A 26,363-nucleotide genomic window follows, 5' to 3' on the forward strand; every position below is an offset into this window, starting at 1 on the left:
CAAAATTTTTCATTTTCAGAAGGTATGAAGGAGAAAAAGCACCCCAAAATCTGTGCCCCAATTTCTCCCGAGTACGGCAATGCCTCATGTGTGACCAAAAAGTGGCAGGACTCAGAAGGGAAGGAGTGATATTTGGATTTTGCAGCACAAATTCTGGTGGAATGTTGGTGGGTGCTATGTCGCATTAGCAAGAGCCCCAAAGCACCAATACAGTGGAACCACCCCACAAGTGACCCCATTTTGCAAACTACACCCCTCAGGGAATTCATCTAGGGGTATAGTGTACATTTCAAACCCCCAGGGGTTTCACCAATTTTGATACAACTGGGCAGTGAAAATGAAAAATTACATTTTTTTACACAAAAATGCAGTTCTGGCTCAAAATTTTTCATTTTCAGAAGGTATGAAGGAGAAAAAGCACCCCAAAATCTGTGCCCCAATTTCTCCCGAGTATGGCAATGCCTCATATGTGACCAAAAAATACCAGTTGGGTGCATGGCAGGACTCAGAAGGGAAGGAGTGATTTTTGGATTTTGCAGCTCAGATTCTGGTGGAATGTTGGTGGGTGCTATGTGGCATTAGCAAGACCCCCGAAGCACGGTGAAATGATGAACCTAATAATCCATAGATGTGTGGTATATTTTAAAACACTCCTTTATACATAGGCCGGGTTTGTCGGGGAAAGTTTCACAGTGGAAAATAGTTTCCTTTCTTATTCCCTTTTTATAGCAAACTTTGCACCTTTTTTGTGTCCTGCCCTTTCTTGCAGTGGAGGGGATTTCGTTCGGAAAATGCTGCCCTGGTACAATACGGGGGCCAGTACTAGAAGTACTGGGGCCCTCTGCCTGCTGGTTCCCAAATACTAGGCCCTTTATGACTTCCTCTTGAAAGTGCATAAATGTCCCCCTCTGGCCGGTAGAACGGAATAGCACGTAAGGGTTATACAGTGCCATCTGGATGATATACACGGCCAGCTTCTTGTACCAGATTTTTGTTTTCCGCAGGGCACTGTACGGCTTCAGTACCTGATCTGAAAGATCCACTCCGCCCATGTACCTATTGTAATCCAGGATACAATTAGGTTTTGAGGTGTGGGTACTGGTACCTCGTACAGGGACGGAGGTGGTACTGTCTCCGTGAATTGTTGTCAGTATAAGGACATCCCTCTTGTCCTTATATTTGACCAACAACATATTTTCGGTGCATATTCCCCTGCTTTCACCCCTTCTCATTACTTGGGCAATGTGCGTTTTTGGGAGGCCTCTTTGGTTCTTGCGCACAGTACCGCAAGCTGCTGTACCTCTTAATCCAAGGGCCTTAAACAGGGGGATGCTAGTGTAAAAGTTATCCACATAGAGGTGATAACCTTTATCCAGGAAGGGGTGCACTAAATCCCAGACAATTTTTCCACTAACACCTACGAGGGAGGGGGGGCATTCTGGCGGTTCAATTCTTGAATCCTTCCCTTCATATACCCTAAACCTGTGAGTGTACCCTGAGGTGCTTTCACACAGCTTATACATTTTTATGCCATACCTTGCCCTCTTACTGGGAAGGTACTGGCGGAATTTAACCCTTCCTTTAAAATGTATAAGGGACTCGTCTATGCAAATGAATTTATCTGGGATGTACATCTCTTCAAATTTGGCACTGAAATGATCAATGACCGGCCTGACTTTGAATAGCCGGTCAAAGGTGGGATCATCTCTGGGTGGGCACTGTGCATTATCGTTGTAATGCAAAAATATGCGAATTATACTCACCGATAATTCCTTTTCTTCCTAGAGATCCCATGGCAGCCATGACAGTGGGATATTCCCCTCCTCCTACCAGATTAGACAGGACTTTTTTCAGGGACCGCCCCCCTTGGGTATAACAGCTCACACCTCCCTCTCCTCTGTGTCTTTCGAGTGTCTCCGCACCAACGTCCCTGAAAAACTTCTAGCACAAAGGGTGGGAAATAAGTGGCTGCCATGGGATCTCTAGGAAGAAAAGGAATTATCGGTGAGTATAATTCGCATATTTCTTCTACGATCCCCATGGCAGCCATGACAGTGGGACATACCCAAGCTGCATAATAAACGGGAGGGAGCCAATATGAATGTAACAGAGATTTATTCAAGAGACTTATCTTACGGACAAGGCCTCTTCAATTACAAGATTCCCAAAATGGGCTGTAGACACGTTCAAGGCATAGTGGTTAGTAAAGGTATGGACGGATGACCATGTAGCGGCTTGACAGATCTCCGATACTGACGCCTTGGCCCTTCTAGCCCATGATGTGGCCACTGCCCTGGTTGAATGTGCCTTGATGATTGGAGGCGGTCTCTTATCTTCATTTTTGTAAGCGAATACGATAACTTCTCGTACCCATCTTGAAATGGTTTGCTTCGTAGCCCTAGAGCCCTTCTTCGGCCCCTCAGGGATAATGAATAAGTGATCAGACTTTCTGATCTCCTTTGTACGGTCCAGATACACTGAAACTGCTCTCACCAGATCCAGCGTATGATAGGCCTTCTGTTCGTCATTAACCGGCTCAGGGAAAAACCTAGGCAAGGATATTTCCTGATTTAAGTGGAACGCTGATATGACTTTTGGCATGAAGTCTGGGTGAGTTCTCAGCACAACTCTGTCAGGGAAAATCACTAGGTACGGTTCCTTGATCCAGAGGGCCTGAATTTCGCTGACCCTCCTCGCCGATGTTATAGCTATCAAGAACAGTACCTTCCATGTTAGGTACTTTACCGATGAGTCTTCCAGGGGTTCAAAAGGCTGTAGCATTAGTGCTTTTAGCACCAAATTCAGATCCCACGGGGCCACTAAAGATTTTCTTGGTGGCCGTATTCCCTTGATTGCTCTGCAGAACTTCTTTACTAGCTTTTCCTCAGCTAATCTTCTGTCCAACAGTACACTGAGAGCAGAAATCTGTGACTTAATGGTGGCTACCGCCAGCCCCAACTCGAACCCTTCATACAGGAATTGCAAGACCTTGGCCGTAGAGATATCGGCAAACTGACCCTCAAAGTTCCCCCATGAGATGAACTTCTTCCAGGTTTTGTAATATATTAGCGAGGAACCTTCTTTCCTTGCTTTCAGTAACAATTCGGTCACTTGTTCGGATAAGTTATGGCGCCTTAGGGACGCCCGCTCAATCGCCATGCCCTCAGCGAGAAGCTTTCTGGCTCTGGATGACATATTGGTCCCTGTTTCAACAGGTCTGGTATCACTGGCAACACCCACGGTGGTTGCACCGCCATCCTTAGTACTGTAGTAAACCAGGCTCTTCTCGGCCAAAATGGAAGCACTACCAGTACTTCCACTCGGTCCTCTCTGATTTTCTTGAGCACTCTGCTGATCATGGGGAATGGCGGGAAGATATATCCCAGAGTGAACTCCCATTTCACTGAGAACGTGTCCAGTGCCGCGGCTTGTGGGTGAAAGGATTTCGAGCAGAACCTGCTCACCTTCTTGTTGGAGAACGACGCCATCAGGTCTATCTCGGGTTCGCCAAACCTGGCGACTATTTGACTGAACACCTTCGAGTCCAACTCCCATTCTCCCGGCAGAATCCTCTTGCGACTTAGAAAGTCCGCTACAGTGTTCTCTGGACCCGGAATGTACACGGCCGAGATTGATTGCAGGTTGTTCACTGCCCACGACATGATCTTCCCCAACACTCTCAGTACAGGTAAGCTCCTTGTACCGCCTTGGTGGTTTATATGTGCCACTACTGTCATATTGTCTGACATGATCCTTAGGTTGGTATTCCGAAGTTTGTTTTGTAGGCAACAGATTGCCTCCCAAACGGCGAGCAGTTCTCTGACATTGGATGACCTTGCACTCTCTTCTGCGGTCCAAGCCCCCTGCACCGAGCTCCTCCCAAGGTGAGCGCCCCAACCTTGAAGACTCGCATCGGTCGTCATAACCACAAATTTTGGGCTTGAGAGACTGGAGCTTCTTCTCCTTAAGCCAGAGCTCCACCACCTTAACGAATTCTTCGTCTCGGCATTCAGAATTATCTGGAACCCCTCGTGGGTCTGATTCTTCATGAATGGGAGCAACTGCCACTGTAGCTTCCTCATGTACCACTGGGCCCATGGAATGATATGTATACATGATGTCATCATCCCTAGAAGTTGTAGCGCCACCTTCAGGGGGCATCTTCCTTTTGTTAATAACAGTTGCGTCAGATTTTGTATCTTCAGACAGCGGTCTACCGACAGGCTCACTGAAAACTTTACTGTGTCTATAAGGACACCCAGGAACTTGATTGTCTGGCATGGCTGCAGCTGACTTTTTTCTTGGTTGATCACCCAACCATGTTTCTGCAGAAATTCTATCGTAATTTTGACACTCATCTGGACCTCTCTCGCTGATCTTCCTGCCAGCAATAGGTCGTCCAGGTACGGCCAGATTTGGATTCCCTGCTTCCTTAGTTCCGCCACAAGTGTCACCAAGACTTTTGTGAACACTCTCGGCGATGTCCTGAGCCCGAAGGGAAGGCAGGTAAATTGGTAATGTTGGTCGAGAAGCGAGAACCTGAGAAACTTTCTGTCCTCTAGTGACACGGGGACGTGATAATAAGCGTCTTTCAGGTCTATCGACGCTAACCAATCTTCTTGTCTGAGACCCATAAGGATAGAGCTTATAGTTTCCATCTTGAACTTTAGCTTCTTGACAAAGAGATTCAATCCCCTCAGGTCCAAGATGGTCCTGAAACCACCTGTACTCTTCTCCACTAAGAAGAGGTTCGAATAATACCCCAGACGTACTTGGTCTTTCGGGACATGTTCTATTGCTCCTATTTGTAGGAGCTGTAAAATCTTCAAGGTAAGAGTCTCTCTTTCCAGTTTCTTCACTGGAACTCTTGACCTGACAAATTTGTTCTTCCAAGGCCTCCTTAGAAATTCTATTTGGTAGCCCCTTTCCACAATATTGATGACCCATCTGTCTGATATCGATGTCTTCCAGACTTCCGAAAACTGAGACAACCGGGCTCCAACTCTCACCATTGAACCACCGTCATAACTTGGCACCTCTCCGATACTGTTGACGAAAGGACTGGCGAGTCATATTCGGATTCCCCCTGCGGGAGTACTGGCGACCGGGCCGATAACTTCTTGCCTCTCTATAAGTCTGCCTGCTAGAGGTAGGGATGGGAAACCTATTCCTCCTGTCTTGGGGTAGTCTCACGGACTTCCCCCCCGAAATTCTCTGGATCATCGAATCCAATTTTGAGCCAAACAAGAACCCGCCTTCAAAGGGTAGTGCCGTCAGACGATTCTTGGAGTTGGCATCCGCACTCCAGGGTTTGAGCCAGAGCGCCCTCCTGGCCGTTACTCCTTGTGCCATCGCCTTAGCCGAGAACGACACCGCGTCCAAAGAGGCCTCACACAGGTATTCGATAGACTTCTGTATGGTCTGTAAACTTCTCAGCAGATATTGCTTGGAAATCTTCTCGGTTATGTCTGTATGGAGCTCCGACGACCATAGCCTCATTGCCCTTGCCACCGACGCAATAGCCACACTGGATTTAAGCGACAGCGCAGAAGTCTGGTGCAATTTCCTAAGCGAATTTTCGATCTTCCTTTCCATCGCGTCTTTAAACGCCGCCCCATCTTCCAGTGGTATGGTTGTTCTAGACGTCAGCTCTGCCACCGCTGCGTCGACCTTGGGCACTAGACACCACTTCAGGAAATCCTCATCTTTGAAAGGATACATTTTATCCACTCTCGCCCAACCAGCCATCCTCTTATCCGTGTTGACCCATTCCTTATTGATCATCTCACGGACTACTTTGTGAACCGGGAAGGTTCTTCCTTTCTTCGATCTATCTTCGAAAAGTGGATCTGCTGCAGTGTCTGAGGCTTCCGGATAATTCATGGATTTGTAAATGCTTTTCAGCACACTTTCCACCAATTCGAGGTTGAAAGATCTTACATCTTCCTCTACTTCACCTTCCTCAATGTCTTCTGCCTCCACTGGGTCTAATTCCTCCGAGGAACCACCCCCTTCTGTCAGCATTCCAGCCTGCTCCCGAGACCTCTTGGGCTTCTGAGACTGCAAGAATTCTTCTTTGGAGACAAACGACTTTTGCATCCAATCCATCAGTTTTTTAAGGACATCCGATTGGTCCGACTTATCCACCTTAGGCTGTGGGATTTTGTCACATTCTTCACACAGAGTCCTCTTATCAGCACTAGCAAATGCCTTGTCACAACTCATGCAAGTACAGGTAAGGAATTTCTTCTTAGCTGTCCTTTTCTTATGAACAGGTGATTTAGGCACACTGGAAACAAAGCAGAAACCTAACTAGTATCATGCAAAATAAAACCAACTAATGCCCAAAAACCAAAGGGCTTACCTCAAAGGGGCAATGTCAGGCTGCTGGGAAGAAGGTGCTTGCTGCTGCTGGCTTTCCTCCATGGTTCTGCTGCTTGTACAACACCACAGGTCCTGCAAAGCATGTCCGTTTATATTTAGGACAGCTTAACTCCTTGCATGCCAGCAGCGCTTATGCCTGGCGATTTTTGCGCCCATTTCCGCAAAGCGGAACCAAAAATCCGGTCCCCGTTTCCGGGGACATTATTTAGGTGCACACTTGGTGCACCACGCCGGCGGAAGTGACGTTTTACGCGCACTTCCGCCGCACGCGTCTCAGCACCCGGCAGCTCTAAGCGTCGGCTTCCAGCCAGACGCTTCCACGCGCTGACCATCCGGCGATCAGCCACGCGCCAGCCTCCCTGCCAGCTCTGTCTCCCAGCGTGACAACCCAGCTCCACAGCCTTCAGGTAACGCTGTTACACACCCACACAAAAAACGGGGATCATGCAAAATGACATGCTGCCGGGATTTTAGGCAGATAACTGGCGCTAAGCACAGCTCTTACCCATAGTAGCTGCTGGAGGCAGGTATCTCAAAGGCCACACTCCTCCGCAGCTCTCCTTCTTCCCGGGAAGCCATCCCATATATGCAAGAGGTAGCCCTGTTTAAAAATAAAATAACGCCCTGCCTGTCCTATCTAGACGGAGACAGGAGAAAAAGACACAGAGGAGAGGGAGGTGTGAGCTGTTATACCCAAGGCGGGCGGTCCCTGAAAAAAGTCCTGTCTAATCTGGTAGGAGGAGGGGAATATCCCACTGTCATGGCTGCCATGGGGATCGTAGAAGAAATTTAAGGATCGTCTCAAATCGAGCCCGGGGCATGGCCATACGGTACTGTACAGAACATCTGTACTCCAATATTGCCTAATTTCTGGCTTTTTTACTATGCCCATATGAAACACCAGACCCCAAAACGTCATCATCTCTACTGCATCTACAGGGGTCCACCTAGCAAATGATGACGTGGGGTTTTGAGCAATAAACTGCTGGGTATATAAATTAGTTTGGTCCACCATTAAATTTATAAAATCATCAGAGAAAAATAATTTGAAAAAGTCAATTTCTCTGAGACCTGTGGAATCAAATTGGATTCCTGGCATGGCCAAAAACTCAGGAACCTGGGGCTCAAAATTGTCTGGTGGTGGGGTCCATACGAGATCAATTATTGGGGGGTGGGTCTCAGCTGCTCTACGGGGGCGTCTTTGAGGGGGTCCCTCATCACCAGAGGAGGAAGAGGAGCTTAAGACGAATGCTTCAAATTCCCCGCTTGCATCACTGGCTGTGTCAGAGTCAGAGGCAAGCATGGCATATGCCTCCTCCGCTGAATACATTCTTCTGGATGACTGGGATGACATTTGGGATGACATTTGGGATGCCATTTTTATTTTTGTGTTACTGGTAGTGAAATGTTTCAACACGTGTATAGTGTAGGGGGGGGTACAAACTTTATTTCAACCTGGGGGGTATGTAGTGTGTAGTGTGTATGTAGTGCAGAAAAAAAAAATACTTTATACAAAAAAAAAAAATTGAAGGGGTTAAAAAAAAAAAAAATTGAAGGGGTTAAAAAAAATCACAGTGTGTGTAAAAAAAAAATTAAAAAAAGACCCCACAGCACCCACAAAAAAAAAAAAGGTGATCAGTGATGCGACACTGATTACCAGTGAGGGGCAGCAGGTGCACAACCTTTGGTGCAACTGACAGTGCAACTGGCAGGTATATATAAAAAAAAAAAAAACCTCTGCACCCCCAAAAAGTTGCTGATCACCTCAGATATAGTGATCAGCACAAAAGGCGGGGGCAGCAGACACAAAATTTAGCACTCTCTATCACTCTCTGTCACTATCTCTCTCTATCTCTCACTATCTATCACTCTATGACACTGCAGCAGCAGCAGCACTGACAGTTATATATATGAAAAATAACCCCTGCACCCCTAAAAAGTTGCTGGGGGTGCACAAAAGGGGGGCAGCAGACACAAAATATAGCAGTCTCTATCACTCTCTGTCACTATCTCTCTCTATCTCTCACTATCTATCACTCTATGACACTGCAGCAGCAGCACTGACAGGTATATATATATATATATATATATATATATATAAAAAAAAAAACCTGCGCCCCCAAAAAGTTGCTGATCAGTTAATTTATACTGATCAGCACAAAAGGGGGGGCAGCAGTCAGTTATATAAAAAATATATAGCACAATCTGTCACTATCTCTCTATCTCTCTCTATCTCTCTCTCTCTATCTCTCTATCTATAACTCTATTACACTGCAGCAGCACAAAATATAGCACTCTCTGTCACTAGGCCTCTCTATCTCTCTCTATCTCTCTCTATCTCTCTATCTAATAACTCGCAGCAGCACAACACAGCACAACACAGCACAGGATGTCACAAGAAGAAGCAAGATCCAGGCAGTGATCAGGTAAGTATTTAGCAAGGTTCTGGTCAGTAAATGGCGGCAGCTGGGCACAGTGACCGCACTGCACGCAATTCCAGACCGGAATGGCGTCTGCAGTGCAGTCACCGTTAGTTTAAACCCGCCTCCATGGCTGTGATTGGTCCGTCGGTCCGACGAACCAATCACGGCCTTTGGGGGCGGGCGGGGGTGAGGTGGGGTGACACCAGTGTCACCCTTACACCCCGCGGTGATTGGTGCTGTACTTTACAGCACCAATCACCTCCGATCCCGTGTCACCGGCGAACGTTATTCGCCGGTGACACAGAAAACGCTGTGAATGGCTGTTCACACTGAACAGCCAATCACAGCGATCGCCGACGGGGGGGGGGCGGCATCGCAGCCCCCCCTGGGCATGCAGGGACATGTCTGCTGTCAGGGACAGCAGACATCGTCCCTCTGTCACTGCGTCTCTAGACGCAGTGACAGTTTGAAGTCATGACGTATATATACGTCATGTGTCGGGAAGTACTTCCCGGCCATGACGTATATATACGTCAAATGTCGGGAAGGGGTTAAATCAACTTGATAAAGGCAGCAGCACATCCCTGCCTCCCTGACGGGCATGGATCATTGGTAGACAGCAGGATGGTCGACAAGCATTAGGTCGACATGACTGTAGGTCAACATGGGTTAGGTCGACAGGGTCATTCGGTCGACACAATCATTAGGTCGATTTGGGGAAGGTCGACAGTCAAAAGCTTGAATAAGAATCACATGGATTCAAGAAGTTGTTTTCCCAACAAACACACCAATTTATCAATCTGGGCAGAGCAGCGGGAACGTGAGTGCGGCTGTTATTTTGGAAATATTTACACCTTCCATATTTTACATTGGGCACCTATGACACTGGGGTGGGGCGGTCAGAGGTGTAAAACACCCCTTAAGTATATATATTTTTAAATTAAAAGATATTTTTAAAAATACATTGCAACACGTGTATTAAATAAAATAAAAAAAACTCCCAATCGCTTCTTCCTTGGGGGAAATAATCATCCGGTAATTAGTTAAATAACTTTTTGCTTGCTAAATAGACCCCACTGATAGCATTTAAATTGACACTAAAGCCTGCAGGAGGGGGAAAGAGAAGATATTTACAAACAGCAGCATGTAGCACATGAGTATAAAAAATAAAAGAGGCGGAACGAATAGATTGCTGTTCTTATTACATCCAGTGACATTTCTACATTCAAAATATTACACGGTTGCCTAACAACTCACACAATAGCTGACTGACTCATGCCATTCTGGGAGGAGGGCCGAGGTTTGGAGATACACACCCATGCATGACTGAACAGCTTGTCTGCAGTTTCATTTTGTCAAGAAGGTTGCAAAAGGAAAAACTCTTCTGTCTTATAAAAACAACGCTCTAGTAGTTATGTGCAACATGCAGATACCTGATGCACATAGTCCAATGAAAGCATAAAGTACTCATAATCTGGAAAGAATACATCTGCCATTTAATATCCTTTCCTATAAAGTTACCTATACAAAGTGTTCTGACACCACAAGACAGCGGTAGATTATACTGCTCAGGAAATCCTGGGTGAAATGTATACAGAACTTATTCTTCGAATACTAGGCCTGGGTAACTGTCTGTCTGTCACATGGAAATCTCTGTAACTTAAGCTGGGTACACATATATACGATCGTCGGGCCGTTCTTCCGTTCTGGGTCGGACGGCCGTTCAATTGTATAGGTGTGTACGCTGTCTTGTCTGTCCATACTCGGTCGGTCGAAGGTTCTTTGCGGTTTTATTTTCATCCGACAGGACGGCCCCATATCGGAACAAAAGTGCAGTGTGTACGCACGTTCGATCGATATGCTGGCCGTCCTTGCGACAATACTGCCAAAGCTGGAACGCCCATTTGGGCATTCCATAGCTGCATGATCTCTCCTACAGCACATAGACGGGTTTGCGTCTAAATTTTAAGAAGCCGGCAGGGTGACTAAACTTCTATATAGACAGGTTATGGGTCTACATTTTAGTCACCCTTTTACCCATTAAAAAATAAATAAATAAATCAGGAAACCCGACAATTAGGGCTTCGCTGATTTTTTAAAACCATCCCCAGGCTCCAGGTCCGGGGCTGGTTCCCAAAATATGGGGTACAAAATGACTAGGGGTCCCACGTATTTTAAGAACCAGCCCCAGGCCAAACCAGCCAGCAGGGTAATGCCACAGCCGGGTGAAGACTTTTTATACAAGTCCCCCCGGCCAAAGCTTTCAGCCCTCTGACTGGTCAGCCTGGCCAGGGGTCCTGGGGAAGTGGGGACCCCCCCCCCATAAAGGGCCCCCCCCTCCAGGACTTAACTGACCAGGCTGAAGCCTGGTGCTGTCCCCCGTGACCCTGTGCGGTGGTCACCGGGCTGATTGAAGTGTAAAAAAAATAGAATAAAAACTATTGTCTTTTACTGTGGAACTATGAGTCCCAGCAAGCCTTCCCCGCATGCTGGGACTTGGAGAACCACAAGTCCCAGCATGCAGGGCATTAAAGGGCCCGCTGGCACTTGTAGTTCCACAGTAATAAAAATAGTCAAATAAACACACTGACACACACGAAAAATTAAACTTTAATACATCCAAAGCCCATACATACTGATACTTACCTATCTTGGGCCCGTCGGTAGGTCCCTGGGTCCGGTCCGGTGCCTTGGTTCCAGGGCTGGTCAGGGGCTCCAGAACTGAAGAGTCCAGGGTCCTGGATCCGAAGAAATCCATGGGGGACCTGTGGAAGGAAATCCTGCCCACCCAGGTCCTCTGGCGAAGATCCCATCATCTTCTCCCTCTTCTCCGCCGTAGTCCACCGCATCAGCCGCCGGTACCCAATCGGACTTTGAGAGGCGCAGAGATGTTTCCTCTTCCGCGCCTCTCATCCGAATGATTCTATTGGCTGCCTAGCGGCCAATCAGGAGCCGACTCCTGATGCGGTGGACTACGGCGGAGAAGACGGAGAAGATGATGGGATCTTCGCCAGAGGACCTGGGTGAGTAGGATTTCCTTCCACAGGTCCCCCATGGATTTCTTCGGATCCAGGACCCCGGACTCTTCAGTCCTGGAGCCCCGGACCAGCCCCGGAACCAAGGCACTGGACCGGACCCAGGGACCTACCGACGGGCCCAAGATAGTCAAGTATCCTTTGATTTTTAAAACGATATCACTCATTTTGTATTTTCTGAGCTATATCTTTAAATGATTTTTCTTTAAAATTTGTTGTAGTGTGTTTGCTCAAAATCGTTACGGATTCAGGCTCCCACACATTGTTAGACCCCCCCCCCCCCCCATTGTCATCCGTGTCATCCGTGCTAAATACCCAATGCTGACTATATAGTGGCAACACAAAAAATGACAGCCACAATAGAAAATGTAAGTTTCTATGACTCTTTGGCACTGGGGAATTCCACTTCTTTTCATCAACATTAATAAAACACTAGTGAAAGCAGATATTATGACAGTAGGTAAAAGCCCGAAAAAAAACACCAAAAAAAAAAATTAAGTTTTAAAAAGTTGCAGTGGGTGTGGCAGTGTTTAGAATTTTTTATTTTAAACCAAAGGCTTTATTTTCACACGTTTGAATTTGCCTGAAATTGTGTTAAAATATCCTACAGATTGTTACATATCTGTTAATTAAATACATACTGTAGATTGATTCTAGATATAAAATATGCACAAAACTTAAAATCTGTGACATCTTATTATACCCACAATTCTTGATTATAAAGTAAAAGGTTTAAATGTATTCCAGAAATTAATGTCCACACTATTATTAATCCATTAGAAGAGGTTATATTATATAAACAGCTGCAAAAACAGAACCAAAGCCTCAATTTGCAAATCAGTGTTTACAAAATAATAGGTGCTGGCGTGGGTAGAAGGCAGCGCCAGCCGACAATGTGGAGGGGAGGTGTTGTGTATAGGACATACTATCTAGAGATAAGTGAGGGGGTAAGCTACTATGGGCAATATGTGCCTCCATTTGTCCTCTGTACTGTACATCTACTCTGTATTTCAATTGATCAGATAATTTACTTGTATTCCTAGAAGTAACCCATTGGTCTTTGTGGACAACAGCTGGTCACACTCAACAGGTGTAGCTAGGTGACATGGTGCACGCAGCAAGGGTATGTTTTGGCACTCGATCACTGGGCCAATTTAAATGGGCAAAACCCCATGCACTGCAGGTGGGGCAGATGTACCAAGTGCAGAGAGTTATAAGCTGCCCATGCAACAGAACGATTTGAGGAACGAATGCACAAATTTGATGGCTCTTGCGATGCATTTTATGTTTTTGTGCACATTGTGAGGTGTTTTGGTATGATTATGATCCGATGTGCAGTCCCGTGGGTCGTGAGATCCTATGTGCTGCACATGTTAAGGGCTGCGGATGTTAGAACATCCCGTCCTTACAGAATCCACAAAGCACATCCAGCCAGAATATGTTGCATGCGACACACTGGAGCATGCCATATCAGGTACACAATGAACGAACAATGAGTCCAAGATGTGATTCTTGATTGGCTGGAAATGACATATGGGGTGAGATTTAATAGGATGAGAGATTCAGAAAGTGAGAGATTTGGGAAGAAATCTCCAGTTTTTTTAAAGCGGCAATCAAACTGGTTTTGCAGTGTAAATGATTGCCGCTTTAAAAAAACTGGAGATTTCTTCCCAAATCTCTCACTTTCTGAATCTCTCATCCTATTAAATCTCACCCATGGTGCCAAGATTGTTCTAGTGTTTACCAACCCTTAATGGTGTGTACACACGGTATAATTCAGCATACAATTTTGACTATACAGTCAAAATCGCATAGGTTTTTTAACCTTGCGATCCCGATGCACGCTCCCGCACAACACAAATCGAAGCCAGATAGACAGGGCTGCATTGACTATATAGTACAGATCTGTACTACAGTATATAGTCAAAATTGCTGGCGTGTACTCTGGCTTGCCGTGCGATTCGATCCCGATGTGTTAAGATCGCATCCGGATCAAATAGCACGGCCATCCACCGTGTGTACACACCAGACGAGTCAGCACAGTATGACATCTTACTATATGCCCCTAGTACTTCTTGTTATTTAGGTGATATAAAACAGTAGAACCACACCTGGAAACTTTACCGTAGAAAAGTACATGTATGTAAAATCTCAAAAACAAAGCAAAATTTTAAATAAACACCCCACCCCGGATTCTACTCACCCTAAGGATAGAATACCTCAAGAACCGGTCAGATGAAGCAGTATATGTTACACAAGACATAAAAATGTGAGACTAAATTTCACTGTTCCAATATTTTGTTCAAAAAAAAAAAAAATAGAAACTTTATACTGTATGTTAAGAAACATCTCTAGATTTGCATAATACACAAATACATACTGTACCTGTACTCATACACCTAGCCTCAATAAGTCATGCAGTGCGATATGCCTGGTGAGAGTGAGATGCCAGGTCATGTGCAACTTGGATCTTTCACCTTTAAGTTACTGTAGTCTAAGTCAAAAATTGTGCACGACTGAACCTGCATAGAAAGCACTACCAAACTTGTCATAGAAAAACTAGACACAGCCGCTACCTTATAGTTACGCTATGGTTATTAGGTCAAAAAGCATTGGGTCGACACAGTTAGGTCGTCATGCGGCAAGGTCGACATGGGTTTAGGTGGACAGGTCATTAGGTAGACTCAAGCATTAGGTCGGCACGGGCAAGGTGGACATGGGGGTTTTCCCTTTTTTTTTTTGCCGACATGTGCCGACAGGCAGTATTTCATGCCCGGCATGCCTTGCATCAGTTTCAGCATGGCCACATAGCAAAACATCTTGGGATGTGTAGTTCCTCAACATCTGGAGGGCCGCAATTGCCCTGCCCTGCACTAGGGTGTGGTAGGAGAATAAAATAGTGAACAGAAATAGCAATCCGGATGATTATCAAATGAATGCACATGCAATAAATAAATAAATATCCGTACACGTACTGTAGAAATTGCAGTGGAAGCCAGGGGCAGAAACATGGTGTTTTCTGGGTGTGTTCGTCAAACCCAGGCATGCCAAAGTGTTTTTTGGGTGGGGCTCTGATATCAGTGATGACCACTTCCAGGTGGATTCTCTTTTTTTTGGAAGCTTTAGCCTTAATGTGCATACACACTGGACGATGTATGCGCTGAAAGACATTGATGACCAATCTCCTTTGAACTTCCCCAGTGTCCTGGATAAAAAATGTGGTGCAAACACTCTGAACGATTTGACTAAAGATGAACGATCTAGCTACAGTCTATAGGCTTTTTTATTTAAAGATATCCAAATTGAGCTGCCTGCACAGTCAACGAACAAACTTGATGAAAGAGCGGTGGGTTTGCGCATCATTGTTTGTCATTCATAGCATACACACTGTAAGATATTTTGACCAATATCGTTCAGAAAGGCCAAAATAAACGATATTGGTCCAAAAAAATTGTACAGTGTGTATGTACCTGGAAAGTATTCGTGGATGTTCCGGTTTTTGCGAATGGATTTGGGAACACATCACAATTTGTGATGCGTTTGCAATGGCTTTATATTCTTGCTTTCTGGGCAGCGGCTTTTTAAATGCAGGGTATAGCTTTTTCTCAGAAAGCAGTATTAGGCCCTTAGAGCAGTATCCAATGACATGGGTAATTGCTCAGCCAATTAGCCCTTATAAGCTGGTGTGAGCCACGGCTTACCAGGGAATTTTTGTACACTTGTATTAGGCAGAGTGACAAAGCTAAAACCCTGAAAGCAGCCTTGTTTTTGCTCGGCAACATCACACAGGTTTTGCTGAACATGCGTGTATCCGGGAATTTATTTTCTGGGTGACTAAACTCGGATAGCCCATAAAAAAAAATATAATTGGATAAACATTGGGAAAAATAGAAGAGAAAAGCCTGTTTTCCACTCCCAATGTTTCTTTGCAGCTAACTGGATGCCCCCGATAGTCAGAGGAACCTATTTTTTGTTTCATATACTTTATTCCATGAGATAATCTTTTATATTGTGTAATATTAGGGGTACTTGTTTCCTAGCACGGCCACAATCGCGGCCATCGGGGGTAATTTTTAGTGGCCTGCGACGCGACCGACGCGATGCCCCCGATTTTTCCATTGAAATGCATTAAAAACAGTGAAAATTGGGTCGGTCGCGTCGTGTGCGGCTAAAAATGCTTAAATGGTCCACACGCGATGGGCGCGATTTTCCCATAGGGAACAATGTTAAATGGGTAACTTTACCCGCGATGACCGCGATTTCCCATAGGAAACAATGTTAAATGGGTCAATTTACCCAAATCATCATAGGGAAGAATGGTAAATGGGCCAGAAACCCCCAAAAAAAACCTGACCAGTGAAATGTACCCCCAAAAGTAGTTTACGCCACCCCGCGATCAACGTGAACCCGAAGTGTGGCGAGCGCAGCGAGCCCGCGAGGGGCGGCGGTACGCGTCCTCCGACCTTTTCATACCCCCACTATCCACGTCGGCGTGGAGTTGAGAATAGAATAGTGTGGCGAGCGCAGCGAGCCACCGAGCCCGAAGCGTGGCGAGCCCCGCGAGGGGACGCGGATACCTTCACAGGTAAACGCGTCCCTTCGCGGGCTTCACAGGTGTCCGCGTCGCCATGGACACCTGGAAAGTCCGCGAGGGGACGCGTATAACGGTGAAGGTATCCGCGTCCGCTCGCCACGCTTCGGGCTCGGTGGCTCGCTGCGCTCGCCACACTATTCTATTCTCAACTCCACGCCGACGTGGATAGTGGGGGTATGAAAAGGTCGGAGGATGCGTACCGCTGCGCTCGCCACGCTTCGGGTTCACGTTGATCGCGGGGTGGCGTCTAGTACTTTTGGGGGGACATTTTGATGTTCAGGGGTGTTTTTGGCCCATTTACCATTGTTCCCTATGATAATTTGGGTAAAAATCCATTTCACATTGTTTCCTATGGGAAATCGGGGTCATCGCGGGTAAATTGAGGCATTTAACATTGTTCTCTATGGGGAAATCGCGGGCATCGCGTCTGGCCCATCGCACCCGATTTTTTAGTGCATGCGATGCCCGCGATGGCCCTGACTTTACCCCCGATGCCCGCGATTATGATCGTTGTGGCCGTGCTAGGAAACAAGTACCATATTAGGTTATCCCTTTTTTGAAATGTAGTCACCTTGTCCCAAATATTTGGGGTAAAATTAGATCAAGGGATCACACTTTGGGCCTGATTCTGGTTCACTCGCAAAAGCAAATTCTCTCTCTAATGGACAAAACCATGTGCACTGCAGGTGGGGCAGATGTAACATGTGCAGAAATGTTAGATTTGGGTGGGGCTTGTACTTCAAACTGATATATCTGCCCTCTCCCCCCTGATTTTGTGATAGAACCAGGTCCTTTATGTATAGGTTACACTTGGTTGGGATATAATATAATTTGGTATATCTCTCAGAAACCAGCATTGTTCACATACACCGAGCTTTCTACCTATTACCTAGTTACCTCTAGTCAACAATACTTGCAGATACAGTACTAGACTACGTACAATAGCTACACCTACAAGAAGGAGAATTATCCTTTATATTCAGCTCTGCTAGTGTACAGTTGCACCCACGCAGAACTTGGCCTATGTGGCAATGCCCCACTACAAACATAAATGTATAGTAGCTGTGATAGAGGCTTGGCGGGGCCACATAGCGCACCCTCCCGCAGAGTACTGCCCGCACTGACTCCCCCATTGCTGCTATTGTATTTGCGGATGCACACCACAGTATGTTGTTTACAATGTGTATGCATCGCAAGCCAAGCGATTTTTAAGGACACCTCTTTATATCTAATTTTGGGCCTAATTTATACCCTATTGCTGCTCTGCGAAATTGCAATGCCCTGCAATCAGGTAGTCACCTCCCCACCAGAGTCAAAACCCGCCCTGCGCACAGCTGCAACTGCCTTGTGAAAAAATCACTCTGACTGGTGGCTAGCTGCCAATCCATCCGCAACTCACTCACCATTGCATGAATTTTACAGTCTGTGCATAACCCAGAACCTACTCTACCTGTGCAACAGAAGCAGGCTGTATGGGGCCGGAGCAGACATCACACACCCTCCCAAATGGGCATGCCTGCAGTTTTTTGACACTCAGTAAACGGCCAGGTGACACCCACAAATGCCAGCTTCCTGTCAACCAACTTGCGAACTGCTAGTGAACAAAAAAGCCACAGGATTGTATCGCACTTTGGCCTCGCGCATGCTTTCTATGAATTTGCACGGCAGCGATAAGGTCTGAATCACCCCCTTTGTCTCATCCCTAATTTATGAAAGATACACAGCCAACTACTGTATGTGACAGTAAGCATGGGATATTTGTAAACATCAGAATATACATACCATAAAGCTGGACACTGCCTCGCTTTTATATAAATATATACACACACTAGCTGAGGTACTTGGCATTGCTCGGGTTTGGTTGTGCAATTAGCCATGGTGTGACCGGCATACACCTGCCTGTGGTCGGCTCCCAGATCGGAGAACATATTTTTTTTCTTAAGCCCCATGTCCTCTACCCCCTTTTTGTTATGCAACTCTGCTATATCTCGCATCCCTGATCCACTTTGTAGTGGCCGGACCCCTTTTTGGGCACCCGGAACCGTGGCGGTATCAGGATTGCAGGTGTTAGTGGCTGTGAACCTAATCTGGACCCTATCAATGTCCTCTACCCCCTCTATTTTATGAAACTTTGCCATATCTTGCTTCCCTGACCCATTTTGTGTAATGGTTGGATCCCTCTTTGGGCACCCGGTGGGGGTCGGGATTTGCGGACTAAGTGGCCGTGGAACTAATCTGAACCCAATCAATGTCCTCTACCCCCTTGATGTTATGCAACTTTGCCATATCTTGCTTTCCTTACCCACTTTGTGTAGCGGGTGGTAGGGGTGTCTTACCCCCACGGTATTTTTGTCCAGACTGAAAGTATCAGAGTTTTCACATTTTTTTTAAAGCGGAAATCATTTACACTTAAAAACCAGGTTGATTTTGCCATGTTATTTATTGCCACCTTCAAAAAAATAGGAAAACTCTCTCACATCCTATTACATTTGGCCCTAAACATAATAATAATAATAATAATAATAATAATAATAATAATAATAATAATAATGAAAAAAAATAAAAAACCACAACATAAATGCCTATAATTAAATACACATTTTTATGTTTTAGGCTTTGATTTATACATGATGGTCAGTAATCATGGCCACACCACCACTGAATGTGCACCCAGGTGAGGACGGAGGGAAGCGGATGGCTCCCATCGTGGCAGCCCCCCATGGTCTGCCACAGGCGGCCTGGAGGACACCCTGGTGCTGCAGCGAGACAGCAGGATCCCCTGGTCGCACAAGCACCCGGAGTGTCCCATTGTTGCAGGCTCCAACAACTCCAACTCCTGGCCCCCGGCCTCACTGACTGACTCTTTCTGACTGTCCTTCCCCCCTCTCCCTGCATGCTGGCTCCTCCCCCCAACCCAGCTCAGCTCCAGCCAGCGCCCTGACATCCTCCCTCCCCCCCTACAGCCTTAAGTTCCATCCTGTGGTGTGCTGTAGGGGAGATGGTCTGTTGAGCCCTTTTGCTGCTACCAGTGAGCAGCATGATCAAGATGGTGCCTCTAATGGCTGCTTAGGAACTGTGCCACTCAGCCATATGTACCCCCATGTCTCCCCTGTCTCGTACACTGCATAGCAAACTATAACCATAATGTCTCTGCTTAACTGTTGCCTGTCTGATGGCTGTCTAGGCGCGGCGCAGCTTGGTTGGTATGTGTTCCCTGTGTGATAACTGTACTGTCTCTGCTTGTATTGTTACCTGCCTGGCTGTTGTAGTGACCAGTGGTGCCGCTGATGGCTGCCTAGGCGCTGTGCAGCTTGGCGAGTATATGTTCCCTGTGTGATAACTGTACTGTCTCTGCTTGTATTGTTACATAGAAACATAGAATTTGACGGCAGATAAGAACCACTTGGCCCATCTAGTCTGCCCCTTTTTTTAAATATGTTACCTCAAACCATATTTGATCCTTATTTTTTTGTAAGGATATCAATATGCTTATCCCAAGCATGTTTAAATTGTACTACTGTATTTGCGTCTACCACCTCTGTTGGGAGGCTATTCCACTTATCTACTACTCTTTCTGTGAAAAAATTCTTCCTCGCATTTCCCCTGAATCTTCCTCCCTCTAGTTTCAGTGCATGTCCTCGTGTTCTGTTGCTCCTCTTCCTGTGAAGAATGTCTCCCACCTGTACCTTGTTAAAGCCCTTGATATATTTGAAAGTTTCTATCATATCCCCCCTTTCCCTTCTCTGCTCTAAAGTATACATATTAAGATCTTTTAGTCTTTCCTGGTACGTTTTGTGATGTAGGCCATGCACCATTTTAGTTGCTCTTCTTTGTATAGTCTCTAATGTATTTATATCCTTCTGGAGAAATGGCCTCCAGAACTGAACACAATACTCTAGGTGAGGTCGTACCAATGACCTATACAGTGGCATTATTACTTCTTTCTTTCTACTGCTGATACCTCTCCCTATGCAACCAAGCATCTGACTTGCCTTCTTCATTGCTTTGTTACATTTGACAGTATTCAATGAGCCTGATTCGCCATGTTTTTATGGCGAATTTGTGCTGTTTGGCGAATTTCTGACTAAAACGGTGAATCACCCTATTCAATGACCACATGGCGAATACATTTGAAGGTTTTTTTTCGCCATGATTCACCGAGTAGGAATCGCTATCTTTTTATGGAGAAGTGGAATGTGAACTTTTAAAATAAAGTGTTTTGTTTTTTACATTTGGTGTCAAAAAATCTGGAATTTTATTCTGAGGAGGGGCATGCTACTTTTATTCATGTGCTGTAAGCACATGAATATATATTTAATTTTTTAAAAAAAATGTTTTTTTTTTTTTATTTTTTTTTACACAGCAGCCAGCAGGGGGCGCCGGAGCCGAGCCGCTCATTACATATTCATATATTCACTGCACCCGATGTTACGATCGGGTATAGTGAATATACACTCCCCTGCTGGCACCCTGGGGGGCAGCCTGTGCTGCCTGGCACCCGGGGAGCCCACCTGCCCCCCACAAACGTTCTGGGCCAGGCAGAGAGACTTCCATCTCTCTGCCTGGCACCGTCCTCAGGCTCCCTGCGGCATTCGCCGCAGGAGCTCATATTCGCCAGTCAGGGGCAGCGAGCCCCTGACACGTTGAATACCGGAGCCCGCTGGCTCCGGAACGTGGCGAATGTGCAGCGAATCCTAAAAAGGATTCGCTGCACCTCGCAGGTATTCACATTGAATACCGCCCATTGCCTACCTGCTTTTAAGTCCCCTGAAATAGTGACACCTAGATCCCTCTCTTCCTCAGTAGTTTCCATTATAGTGCCATTTATACTATATTGAGTCTTTGGATTTCTGAGACCCAAGTGCATGATTTTGCATTTTTTGGCATTAAACTGTAGTTGCCATTCTCTTGACAATTTCTCTAATCTGCCTAGATCCTCAATCATTTGTTTTACCCCTCCTGGTGTGTCTACCCTGCCTGTTTTACCCCTCCTGGTGTGTCTACCTTACCTGCCTGGCTGTTGCAGTGACCAGTGGCGCTGCTGATGGCTGCCTAGGCGCTGTGCTGCCTGGCAAATATATGTTTCCTGCGTCTATAATCCCCAGTGTACATCTAGCATATACCTGTATGTGTTATATATATCTGTACTGTCACTGTTGAACTGTTACCTAACCCGCTGTTGCACAGCAATCCCAATCTAATTCCTAGTATATGTACCAGGGTTGCCGACCCTCCCGGAATTTCCGGGAGTCTCCCGAAAATCGGGCCCCCCTCCCGGCCCCCGGAAGGTTGGGCAACCCTCCCGGATTCAGGGGGGACCCCCGCTGTCCCCCGGATCGCGGCATTAAAATGCCGCAATCCTCGGGTCTCAGGAGGGGGCGGAGCTAAAATGACACAATCGAGTCATTTTAGCCCCGCCCCCTCCACGGAGATCCCTGAATTTGCTGGTTTACCAACATGGGGCAGGGCTTAGTGATGTCACGCTTAAGCCCCGCCCCCTGAGCGGCTACTGAAACTCTCCTCTCCGGGCTTCTCCCGGAGAGGAGAATAAGAAAGTCGGCAACCCTGTAGTATACGCAAGTATACCTGGCCAATAAAGCGGATTCTGATTTACTGAATTTAAAATAAAGGGTTTTTTTCTCCATGTACTGTGTTTTCAGGTACAGTAGCTTCGCATTGCAGCTAGGTCATATTACCATTATTATACACTGATGCATTTTTGACCTGCACACTTATTTGCATGCTGCATATATTAAACCACCACAAATCTGACAGCAGCTACTAAAGCAAGTCACACACCCAAAGATCATCATTGCAACCTGCCATCTAGATGTAAATGTATGGGAGCAACGACAACAGGAAAATGAACTTTAACCAACTTGATTAATGATTGTTTTTGAGCATTGGGAGCATGTAGGCGATTGTTGTTTGGCTTGTTGGAAGGATAATTATTAGATGCATGTCCAGCTCTGGGGCCTAATTCAGATTTGGCCACTAAGTAGAGAATTTGCAAATCGAGCAATAATCGAACATGCACAATTAGTGACAGAAAATGCGTATTGGATCATAATGTGGCCGGAGCTTGAATGACAGGAAGATGGCGTTTGTGGGTGGAAACCTGTCATTTTCTGAGTGTTTCTAAAAACACACGTGTGCCCAGGTGTTTTTGGGGAGGGTCTGTGAAGTCAGCGATGACAATTTCCACTCCGTCTCAGGCATAGATTATTGGAAGCCTCAGATTTACTCACAAATGCACTGAAGTTGTTTAATGGGTCGGGAATTGCGTATGGATTTGAGAGCAGATAGTGATTAATGATCCATTCGCAATTCTATTGTAATTCAGCAAGGAATGTTTTCTCGGTCTGGGCAGCGGCTTTCTCCTCGCAGTCCACCGCTGCACATTCTCTCATTAGCGGCTAAGTCTGAATAAGGCCCTTTGAGTGCAGACAACACTATAAGCTAATTATGCTGAGCAGTCTAGTATGCATCCAGGTATGTAATATAGTATCGAAATCTGAAACATTGTTCACCAATTAGCAGATTATCCACACATTACATCATCAGCAAACGGAGGGGTACATTTACTAAAGCTTCTAAAAGTGAAAAGTGGGGATGTTGCACATAGCAACAATCCAATTCTAGCTATCATTTCTCTATTGCATCCTAGGAATCGGATTGGTTGCTGTGGGCAACATTCCCAGTGAGTTGGACAATGCCTTCTTTCTGCTTTCTTACTAGGGTTGCCAATCCTGGGGCAATTTTTAAATCCCGGGATTGAAAAAAAAAAATGAATCAAGGGATTACCGGGATTGGCATACTGTACCTAATTAAAAATAAACACCCATGCCCCCCTTAACCGACAGTCGCACACCATTACTTACATGGTCGGTCAGTCCGGCTGGTGGTGTGGGTGTGTCGCACTGACCAGGCAGGAGGGCAGCAGCGGAGCGAGTGGCAGACATGTGCGGGGGTACGGCCTGCACAGTGTGACCTCTGACATCAAATCATGCTGCGCAGAGCCACACACCCGATCGGGAACATTCAGACAGCATCTGAGTAAGTGCTCAGATGCTGCCTGGCATTAAACCGCGCATGCGCAGTCCAATCCTAAAATCCCGGGATTGGAAACTCCAATCCCCAGATTGAAATCCTGGTGATTTTGGGGCCAGATCCCGGGATCCCGCTGATCCTGGTCTCGTGATTGGCCACCCAATTTCTTACATAACAAGCCATGAGCAGCCAGGGAAGACAGATAAATTATATTTCATCAGAGTAAAAAATTAGACTTTAGTATAAAACAATATCCCCATAAAAAAGGCACCATTTTTATACAATAAAGAAATATGATCACATCCCAGGGAGAGGAATAAAGTGCACCTAAATCTATAAACCTGTTACAGGGCATGTGGACACCTATTTTAAGAAGGCTTGTACAGTGTTAATGCATATTGCGGGTATGCAGCTGGGATATCTCTATGCCAACACGGCATAGGTCCGAGACCAGTTGCCAGCAACAGTATGCCAACTATGAAAAAATAAAAAGCAGCATGTTAAACATGATACCAGTATACACAGCCGTATCTATGAATTTGGACAATATACCTGGCACTGACCATTCTGCTGAGCAGAGTGCAAAGCATAGCCCAAAAGGGTGGCCTATACACATTGCACAGCCTCGCTGTCCGGACTAGTAGAAAACATGGAGCCTGTTAAATATTATAAACAAAGTGCTAAATCAGGTGTCCAATGGGCAATACCATATGCTACAGCGCCATAAGCTGCCTATGCCCATAGCAGAGTGTCCATATAGTTTGTGAGGATGAGCATTTGTCAGGTAATTCCACTCAGTTGAATGAATAGATCCCTGCTTAACATATGGTGGAGCCTATGTAATAAACCTCATTGGGCCAGATGCACTCAGCTTAAAAAAGAAATAAAAGTGGAAAGTGATAAATGACCAACCAATCAACTCCTAACTGACATGTTACATGCTGGGTTTGAAAAATGACAGTTAGTAGTTGGTTGTTTAAAACTCTCTATTTTATCACTTTTTTAAAGTTCGGCACATCTGGCCCATTGGGTAATAAAGTGGAGAGTGATAATATACCAGACAATTAGCTCCTGTTGTAATTGCCCCTGCATTGGAATATAGGTGATTATGGATGAGATATATTAATGCCTGAATTTTGCAGCTGTGCCGTATGCGGACCAAATTCAAACTAAAGCCCCGTACACATGGGGGAGATATATTGCTCAGCAATATATTGCCCAGTGTCTCCTTTTCATCAGCGACCAGAGATGGTCGCTGATAAAAAAGGAACCTCTGCCGGCGGTGCCACAGAGGTAATCAGCTGGTCGCAGGAGCAAGCTCCTGCGACCAGCGATTAGAATGGGGCTGTAAACGGGAGCGCGCACCCGGCGATTTATTGCTGGGACACACTCCCATCACTGGCAATATGGTCGCCAGCGACCATATTTCCAGCGATTTCAGCCCCTATCGCCCCCGTGTGTACACAGCTTTAGGCGGCATTACATCCCACCCCATCTCTGCCTACACTTTAGCATTAATCACCAACTCTCATGCTCCATCCCACCCATAGCCAAACAGCTCTGCAAGGGCCTGATCCAGAGATTGCTGCAATGTCAATGCTGTACGCAGTGGAGGGAATGTGTGCTGTGCATGCGTAGAAGTTGCACTGTGAATTTGCCGCACTGGCCTTGTGGCGGAGGTCACAGTGAAGATTTATTTACAAAATGGTTGACAAGGACTGCAACAAATGCACATACTGCACACCTGCTGCTTATTGGCTCCCAGCTGTAAAGGCATTCATTATCAGAACCTACACACATTATGTCCCGGCAGAGTAATAGTTAATGCTTAGCTTGGTTACTTTTACAGAAATGAGCCACCCAGCCTGGCTTAGGTCTGCGTGGACACAAGGATATTAGGTAAAAGCAGCAGATACTTATGAAATTCCATTTGACAGCTTTTAATTAGTGTTAAAATAGGCTTACTATCAGCAGCATTTGAACAGAGGAGGGGGCCCGTATGCAGACTCTGGGTGGGGCCCCCTCCTCTCCACAGTTCCATAGACTCTGGCATTGAGCTAGAGCACAGGTTCTCAAAGTTGGTCCCCAGGACCCCACACAGTGCATGTTTTCCAGGTCTCCCGACAGGTGCACTTATTACTAACACATTTTAAAAGAAGATCCACAGGTGGAGTTAATTATTTCACTTGATTCTGTAAGGAGACCTGCAAAACATGCACTGTGTGGGGTCCAGAGGACCGACTTTGAGAACCTATGTGCTAGAGTCTACAGCGCATGCACTGGTCTCCGGGAACATGGCGTCCACCATGTTTCAGGGACTAATTTCACTACTGTGCAAGTACAGTGGCCATTTTGGCTTTGCAATTTTTGCTATGGATGCTGCCTCTGATATGGGACCCTGGAAAGGCGAGTATTAAAATATGGGCGCAGTGTGTACCCCACCATAAACATTATAGGAACTCCTATGCTTGCCATAATATCCCTTTAAACTGAATTACACAGGTTCTGTGGATGGCTGACTTCAAGCCTGCATTTCACCTGGTTTTAATCAGCCACAGAACATGTGTAATCCATGAGTGTCCCAGTTTAAAGGGATAGTATGGTAAGCCTATGTTAAAATGTACACATTTTGGAAACAATCCATGTACAGGGCAGGGCACTCCCCATGGAGACACGCAGCATGAAGCAACAGAAACTCTGCAGGAACACCAGTCCTGATGTCAGGACACAGACAGTAACTCTCCCCATACGTCCCATAACTATGTTGGCCATATATTACCTCAGGGCTGCAGTCTTTATACATCTAAATGTAAGTGACAAATATAAATGAAGTATTCAGTGGGGGCCAATATTCACTTACTATACTCCGAGTAGCAC

General features: G+C 46.0%; 1 protein-coding gene across 7 annotated transcripts in view; it reads right to left on the reverse strand.

Moving 5' to 3' along the window:
- The window catches only part of CAST (calpastatin), a 141,571-nt gene that overhangs the window by 63,642 nt on the left and 51,566 nt on the right, over window positions 1-26,363 (reverse strand). The window lies entirely within an intron of this gene.

This window comes from Crinia signifera, chromosome 1 (assembly GCF_055691185.1).
Source record: "Crinia signifera chromosome 1, ASM5569118v1, whole genome shotgun sequence".
NCBI classification, from domain to species: Eukaryota; Metazoa; Chordata; class Amphibia; order Anura; family Myobatrachidae; genus Crinia; species Crinia signifera.